Source organism: Poecilia reticulata, chromosome 23 (genome assembly GCF_904066995.2).
Source record: "Poecilia reticulata chromosome 23, P_reticulata-male-v2, whole genome shotgun sequence".
Lineage (NCBI taxonomy): Eukaryota > Metazoa > Chordata > Actinopteri > Cyprinodontiformes > Poeciliidae > Poecilia > Poecilia reticulata.
In genome coordinates this window covers 17,385,535-17,393,792 of record NC_088852.1, presented here as the reverse complement: position 1 = coordinate 17,393,792, position 8,258 = coordinate 17,385,535, and positions in this window count along the sequence as shown.

Genomic DNA, 8,258 nt, shown 5'->3' with positions numbered 1-8,258 from the left:
ACCCTACCTGCTAGTTTTACCCCGTTTAGTGGAAATAACTTCTCTTAGCTGTCTTACAGTCTGTGAAACTACCCATTAGCAAATGAGTACTTCCTAAAATCTAATTATATTAAAATTTCTTTCGCATTGACATAATTTGGCATTATACACATAAAAACTGCTTTGATTTAATGATAAAATACTTAACACAAATGTTATTGAACGTTCCATTAATGTGACCCTCAGGAGTCTAGAGGGCCACATAAATAGTTTGGTGGGCTGTGTTGGGCCCACGGGCCATGAGTTTGACATGTCGTTTACATCTTTTTAAAAAAATCTTGTCAAATATGAAACAGATTTTTTTTATTTTTACCTAGTGAATATTTTCTTTCCACCCAACCTTATGTATGATGCAGGAGTGTGACAGGTGACGGAGTAGTGACGCAGTTCACTCTGTCATCCAGGGTGACAGAGTGAACTGCACAGGTTCTGAAGAGGACGGCTCAACACCGAACACCAACCATTCAGACAACTAAAATACAAAAGTAGAATTTTCTTTCTACAATTTATTTTAGGTTCTTTGACTTTGTTTTAAAAGAATGTTTTTAAAAATTTTTTTTTAAATTTTTTTAAAAAAGATGTAAACATTTTACAACCAAAGACTATTGAACTGAGCCTTAAACCCCACCACCATACTGTCAAGGACGGAAAAAAAAACAAAAAAAACATTTATGTGACCTTCTTAGGAAGTCTACTCCAGCGTCCTCTACTGGTTGAAAATATTAGTCTAAGTTGTGTGAAGTTTACTCGTTTTCCTCACTTTGCTTCATTGAAAGGAAAAACGAATACATCAGAAGCATACATTCATATATTTATACTCATACTTTAACCAATTAAAGTGAATAAACTAATAATTCTCTTTTAGTTACATGAAATTTCTATCTGAACTCGATTTGTGAAATAGTTGCCTTGAATCCAGAATGCCAGCTCATGAGGAAATTGTAAAAATTGAACTGAACTCAAGCGCAGACATTCAGATATCAGCGTTTGTTATTTCCTTCAATAGTTACATCCAGAGATGTTTTAGATACGATTTCCATATGGATTTTAAAATTTAGTTTGGAGTCTCAGCTCATCCCCAGAGACATGTCAAGAGTTATCCATTGGTTTTTTCTATCATGTTAGGAAATATTTGTTGCGATTTTTGTCTGTTCCTGCCAACCAGAGGCACGTAGAGCTAGCATCAAAAATTGTAATTATTTAAGAGTAGCACCATTTTTACTCAAACTTAAAAAGTAACTGTCCAAGCTCAGAAATTTACTGTATCCAGATCTCCAGACGGCTCAGCAGACAGACCATCAGTCAACTCCAGATGCGTGTCCTGGCCTGATGCATTCTGGTCTAAATATGTTTGTTCTTCATCAGTGAAGAACAAACTGATGAAGAACATCAAACATTAGCTTGATGTTTGAGTGGGAATCTTTGCTCCAGATTCTCAGTGGGTAGAGAATCCATGACAACTAGCGATGCTTCATGATGATACTCAAGTAAAGGTAAACAGTTTGATGCAGTAAGACTAAGAAATGTTTTCTAAAAAGTTACTCAAGTAAATGTAACTATAGTTACTGTCCACCTCTGCTGCCAAGTCCCATGATGCACCACTGCTCTGCCCCGCCCACCTCTCCTGATTGCTTTCACCTGTGCTGCTGCCTATATAAACTCCTGGTTTCCACTCACTCTGTACGTTTGTCTGTTGTCAACCTTTGACTAGGCCATGTTTGTGTCTCTGACCGGTTTCCTGTCCAGTCACCCTCACCTTTGACTCCTTTTAGAGTTTCCCTGCTGTACCCCCAAACCCTGCTCCATGTGGACTCTGGTTTCGGCCTCCGTCTGTCTTTGTGCCCAGCCTCAGGACCTTTACCACAAGTTTACCCCTTGTTTCTGTCTACCTGCTGTCAGAAAATGGGAAAAGGCCACTAGATCCAGCCAAAAACTGATTTTTATTTTAAAAGTCAAAATAACAAAGCAATAAAATCAGACAAAAATTATTTAGAACTACAATATCTTCAAACAGAAGATTGTAGCAGAAGGACTTAGCCAGAATCAGCAGCAGCCTGGACCAGTGAAGACTTGTTGGACAGTTCCTTTAGCATCTTGCCATCTGCTTTCAGGGTGAACGCGGCTATTTTCCAGACTGCGTTATAACTGAATTAAATTTTTTTTCAGGTCTTTTTAAATTTCTTATCAGACTCATAAATTGCTAAATACTTTACTTTGGTTTATTTTGTCCTTTAAAAACATATATTAAATATCCAGACAGAACATATCTGGATATTGTGAACATTGTGTCCTAATTCTTACACGTGTCTGAACCTTTTTTAAACATCTAGGACTCTTCTCTCACTTTCTGGCTATGGATTATGATTTTATAATCATAATCCAAAAGCAGCTGAAATATTATAATCGCACATGTACATATATAAAAACCTGAAGTGAATCATTGTTGCCCTCTCAGACCGGTGAGTCCATCCAAACCCTGCTGTGGAGGATTCAGCCTCTGTTCTGCATAGAAACTGAATTTTGGTGTCAACAGTGAACTTGATGTTTTTATCACTTCCAGGTCTGATGTCCATGAGAAACCTTTTTAAAACAGTTTGTTATATTTAATATTTGCTCTGTGCGTCCCCCTCTGAGCCTCAGCAGCGTGAGCCTGTCAAAAGTTTCTGTTTTTAAGCCTCTAGAATCGGAGAGGCCATGTTTCTGTTTCCATTCTCCATCAGCAGAGCTCAGTATTACAGGTTCCAACAGCGACGGTCACATGAAACCACGCAAAGCACAACACACGTCTGTCCTGAGGTGGAAACAAACACCTGGCCCGGCACTGGGAACGTGTTTAAAGACAAAGCATAAGCAGGTGGGTGATTCTTCTATGAACTGGGTAGGAAACTTTTCCTCATTTATCACACTACAACCACAAACTTTACTGAATTTTATCAAGATTTTATACCTCTGCTCCAGTTTTAAGCATCCTCAAGTTTTCTACAAGGATTTCCCATTATTTAGCTCCGTCTTATCATGTTTCACCCCAGTGACGGGCTTTTTCGATGATAAACAGAATTTTCCTTGATATTCAGGCTTTTGCATCTAGGCCAAAGGTTCCATTTTTTAATGGCTTGTGGCAAAATTTTTCTTTTTGCCGTTCTTTAATAAAAAAACAGAGTTTGGAAGTCCACAACTGATAGCTTCCCTCTAGCTGCACCTGAGCTGAGTTGCCATGGGTCTCTCTGCTGCTTCTCTTGGGGTGTTTTCCCTGATAGTCCGTCAGACTCAGTTCTGCTGGGGAACAAAATTGCAACATTTGTTCCATTTCCAGCTGCTGGAGTTCACTTTCACATTGTGCTGTGTCAAACAAACCAAATCTTTTGAAAAACCTGTTTTCCTTCACGCCTGTGGCGGCGCTGCACCAAGAACTACTCAAGGAAACAACACGAAAAACTCTGAAGAAGACACTGAACACCGCTTCCTTCTTTATGAAACGTAAACCAAAATGGAGTGAAATCAGATTTTAGCAGTAGTAGGATTTCTCTTTTGTCTTTAGTAAAAGTTCACAATCTATTTAGCTAGCACTAGACTTGCGTGTTTGCTTTGGTTGTATTTACCCATAATGCCTTGTGCTATAGTCTGTTTCCTGGGTTTGGTGTAGTTTTCAGGTCCCTTGGTGTTCACATATGCATTTGAACAGCACTACAGTTCATTTCAACCGGACCCAGACTGAGGTTTCTAGGCGGACCAGATTTTGCTTTTTTGGTCTGCATCAGAGTTTGATTGGACGTTCACACCTGCCCATATGAACCAAACGTCATAGACAAACAAGCTGGAGTTGGATTAAAGCGGACTGAACAGAGCTGGTGTCAACGCACCCTTATTACCGCTCTCCTTGCCTTGCTCAGATTAGATGACAGCTGTCTCTAAGTAGGTTGGTGCCTTACCCTTTCAGATGATAGCAGATGCTCTGCGAGTTGTCCACTTTTGTTCCATAACAGCGCTTTCAGGTCAGTTTGTGGTGTAACTGACCCTAGTTGATCGGTATGTACTTGTGTTTTTCCTATATCTTGTGTTGTAGTGTGGGTGACCGTGTGAAGAACTGGACACACAGGTAAACAAGGTCAATCGCTCTCTATTCATTTCCTACGGGACTTGTGCGATCGCCTGTCGCTTGCCTTCCTCCAGTCAACCAGCCGGCGAAATTTGTGCCTTTGAAATTTTGATCTCTTACACATAGACGTGCTAGCTATCCGGCACAAGAATGTTGAAATATGTTTGACATTTGTGCTGGGTTGGCTCAACAACCCAAATCCAAGTTTTGGTGACAAAGGACAGAAAGACTTTCACATTTTGCTGTAGATCGTCAAGCCCAGGAGCCGCTTAGTGACAAATGAGCTGTTTTATCCATCCATCCATCCATCCATCCATCCATCCATCCATCCATCCATCCATCCATCCATCCATCCATCCATCCATCCATCCATCCATCCATCCATCCATCCATCCATCCATCCATCCATCCCCTCTCTTAACCGGGGTCAGGTCACGGGGACAGCAGCTTCAGAAAGGAGGCCCAGACTTCCCTCTCCCCAGCCACTTCTTCCAGCTCCTCCGGGGGAATCCCAAGGCACGTCCCACCGGGAGGAGGCCTCGGGGAAGACCCAGGACACGCTGGAGGGACTATGTCTCTCGGCCGGCCCGGGAACTCCTGGGGATTCCCCCGGAGGAGCTGGAAGAAGTGGCTGGGGAGAGGGAAGTCTGGAGCTGTTTTATGTTCTTTTTTAAAACCAACAATCAATTTCTCTATGGGGACAAATACAATATTTATCTTATCTGAATTCAAACAAGCAAACTCTAGTCTGCCTGAAAATCTTGGAAAACATTGCAAGCAGACAAACCAGCAAATGAGCCAGAAACCCAAACAGAGGAAGTGAAAAGTAACTGACATATTTTTGATCTGAAAACAGGATATAGTCTCTAGCTCTCTGCTGCTGTTTCCTGTGCTGCTGCCTTCATCATTGCTTGGACTGAGAGTCAGTAACACCAGTTAGACTCTGTTTACTAGGTCCACTGGATTTCATTTAGGAGTAGCAGAGTGAAGGGGACTGAATACAAACACACACAACTCTTCTCAGATTTTAATGAGTAAAACAAACACCTATATTTTTCACAGTTGTTACATGTGTTGGTTTTTTGTATGTTTTTTGGGATTTTAATTAACTTATGTTTCGGAGTCAGAATTGAGTTGATCAAGTTGATTTGGAGCTCATGAGAGGGTAAAGTTTGAAGTTCTGTAAGACGTGAGGTGAGGACTTCCACAGGTCAAATTTGTCTTCTTGTCACATTCCACAGATTCGTCGTCAGTTTAGGTATTTGTAGAATTTGGTCCGTGGCCTTATTCTGCTCTTCAACAGCTTTAAGAATGTTTCTCTCTGCAACAATGTGTCAGTCTGCTGCAGTCAGATAGGCAGCCGCTACGACGCCTGGATACATGCAGGACATCAGAGATATCAGCCTCCAGCAGCCTGCAGGCTGACAGATATTCATCAGACAAGGCCAAGACCAGCAGCTTGTGTCAGCTGCTAAAAACAATCACATAGTGACAAAATGCTGGAATTTCTGACTGATCACAATGATGCCACTGTTGAAGATGTTTGATTTCCTTTCAGAGGTTTTTCACCAGAGCCACTGAAAACTGAAAGTCTACACACCCATTTTGTCACATCACAACTACAAACTTTATTGTACTTTTTTACGGTTCCGGATGACGGGCCGGCACAAACCAGTGCAGATAATGAAGTGGAAAGAAAATGATGCATGGTTTTAAAGGAAAGCAATCTAAAGTCTTCAAAATGAAATCTGAAAACGTGTCATGAATTTGAATTTTATTTAGAATCTGATACTTCTAAAAAGAAAAAGAAAAACACTGACTGGGGGGGGGGGTTCACCTTCCAACAGGACAACAGTAGGCAGAACTACAATAGATGGTTTAGAATAGATCGACACATATCCATGTGTTAGAATGGCCCAGTCAAAGTATAGACCCAAATCCAATTGTGACACTATTTCCCTTCAACTTTGTTTGCATTGTGTTTCATATAAAATCTACATCGTCTGGCTTGAAGTTTGTGTTTGTTAAGAAGAAAAGGTGAAAATAAAAGCGTTTGTGTTTACTGTGAGAATAAAAAGTTTTCCAGACTTCTCAGTAGCATTTACATGATCCTCCTGAATGAAAAACAGACTGAACAGATTCCTGAGAGGAAGCTCCAACAGGAAGAACAACGACATCAGTTCCTGTCAAATTACTGCTGCATCTGCAATCTGTCAGGATGTTTGAACCCTGTACTTCTCTCCCTTCTCATTCAAATTCAACTTTTTTTCCTTTAAAATATTTATCAAATGGGCACGATTTCTTTTAATACTGTTGCAACACAACAACATTTGACATATGAGTGTTTCATAAAACTTGTGATGTGTTTTTTTAATTAAGGTTTTATTGTGTAGACTTCCAACTTCACTTTTCAAGTTTTGGCAAAAACAAAATTAAATGAAAACTTTGCCTACAAACTGCCTTATGGCGACTTTTCTAACATGGTGAACATCCAGAAGTATTCACAGATTCAACTATTGACAGATTTTCTGTGGAATGTAAGTCAAAATTATTCTTGAAAAATCTGCTTATTTTGTGGATTTTTTTGTAGCACATTTCTAACGTATTAGAAAGAAAAAACAGTATAGGATGTTGAAATATCTAGACACTATGCTTCCTGACATGCATAGTGTCAGGAAGCTGGATTAGCCGTTTGGAAAGCAGCTGACCCAGGTTTAATGGGTTAGTTTTCCATTGTTTTTACTTGGTCTTGAAAGAATCTGAATCCTCCCATGAGAAAGTCTTTTGATTTGATGTAAGTGCAGCAAGCTCTCACTAGAGTAGCCCCTCAAAGCTCTTTCAAAAGATTAAAGTTATATATTTGAGTTTGCCATAAGCGTATCGACCCACACTGACCCATATCATACCGCTCAACGGAAAGAAGGCATTGGTCAACAGTTTAGTGTGTTTATGAAAAAATGGTAGAAAAGGCCAAACATACAGTACAGTGGTGGACTGCTATAGGATTCTCTAAAATGTCACCTTTCAACATCCAACCAGCTGAGGAAAACTCATAGTAATTAAATTGTGGTACGAATGCATCAGAGTCAGAACTACAAACTGCTCACCAGAGGAGAAAATATTAGCCACGTTTCCATCCAACTGTCATGTGAATTTTGAGCAAACTTTTAAAAATGTTGCCAAAAAAAAAAAAGAAACTACTAATTACTTTGTCAGGCCTTGACTTAATCACTGGATGGTAAGAAACAGGAAGTAGAGGATACTAACTAGCATGAACCACCTAGTCCATGCTAGTCCTCCTGTGTTTGGACTCAGTGTTTGACATGAAAGAACTTATCCAGGAAACATGTTTCCATCTCTCCTTTAGCTCATTAACTGTTTTTCAGTGAAGTGTTAAAAATACCTCAAGCAAACGTAAACATTTACTTGCAAAATTTAGGACATCATTTTGAATTTTGTCTTCACCAACCTTTCCTAATGTGAGACTTATATAAAACAAACGTTGATTTAAAATTCCCCGTACAAACTGGGTGCTGATGAGATAATCTTGAGTAGGTCTGATTTGTTGTACATGTGCAACAAAAACAATGATCCCCTCTAATTTAAGATCTGTTTGACTTTCATGGCTAAACTATTTCCAAAAGTGTGGCTATGCTGTTCCAGTTAGATGAATACCACGAGAGCTGCCCAGCGCTAAAATGTCTCCTGCCTTCATCTGGGAGCAAATGCTGAGTCAGGCTTTTGGAAAAAACAGCATGACTCAGCATGAATGGCTCTTTTGCTCGGCTTCAGAGTAATTTTATTGCACCTTTTTATTGGTGCATTGTAAAGATAAAAAATTCATGAACAACAATCCGGCAGCACCTGCAGAGCGCTGAGAACAGCTCACATTAGTTTTATAAAACTACACAGCTCAGAAAATAATTTTGTAGAGATGGAACAAAGCAGAATTTTTATGTTTCTGTCTTTTTTTGTTTTTTTAAATGAACATCTTAAAGGCCAAGTGCCCATCTTCTCCAGCAGCAGTTTGCCTCGTCTTATAGTTAAAATTCACAGAGTTTTTCTGGCTTTTCATCATCTAGGCGTGTTTCTTCCAGCACCATATGTGGAGGCTTCTCAGTGA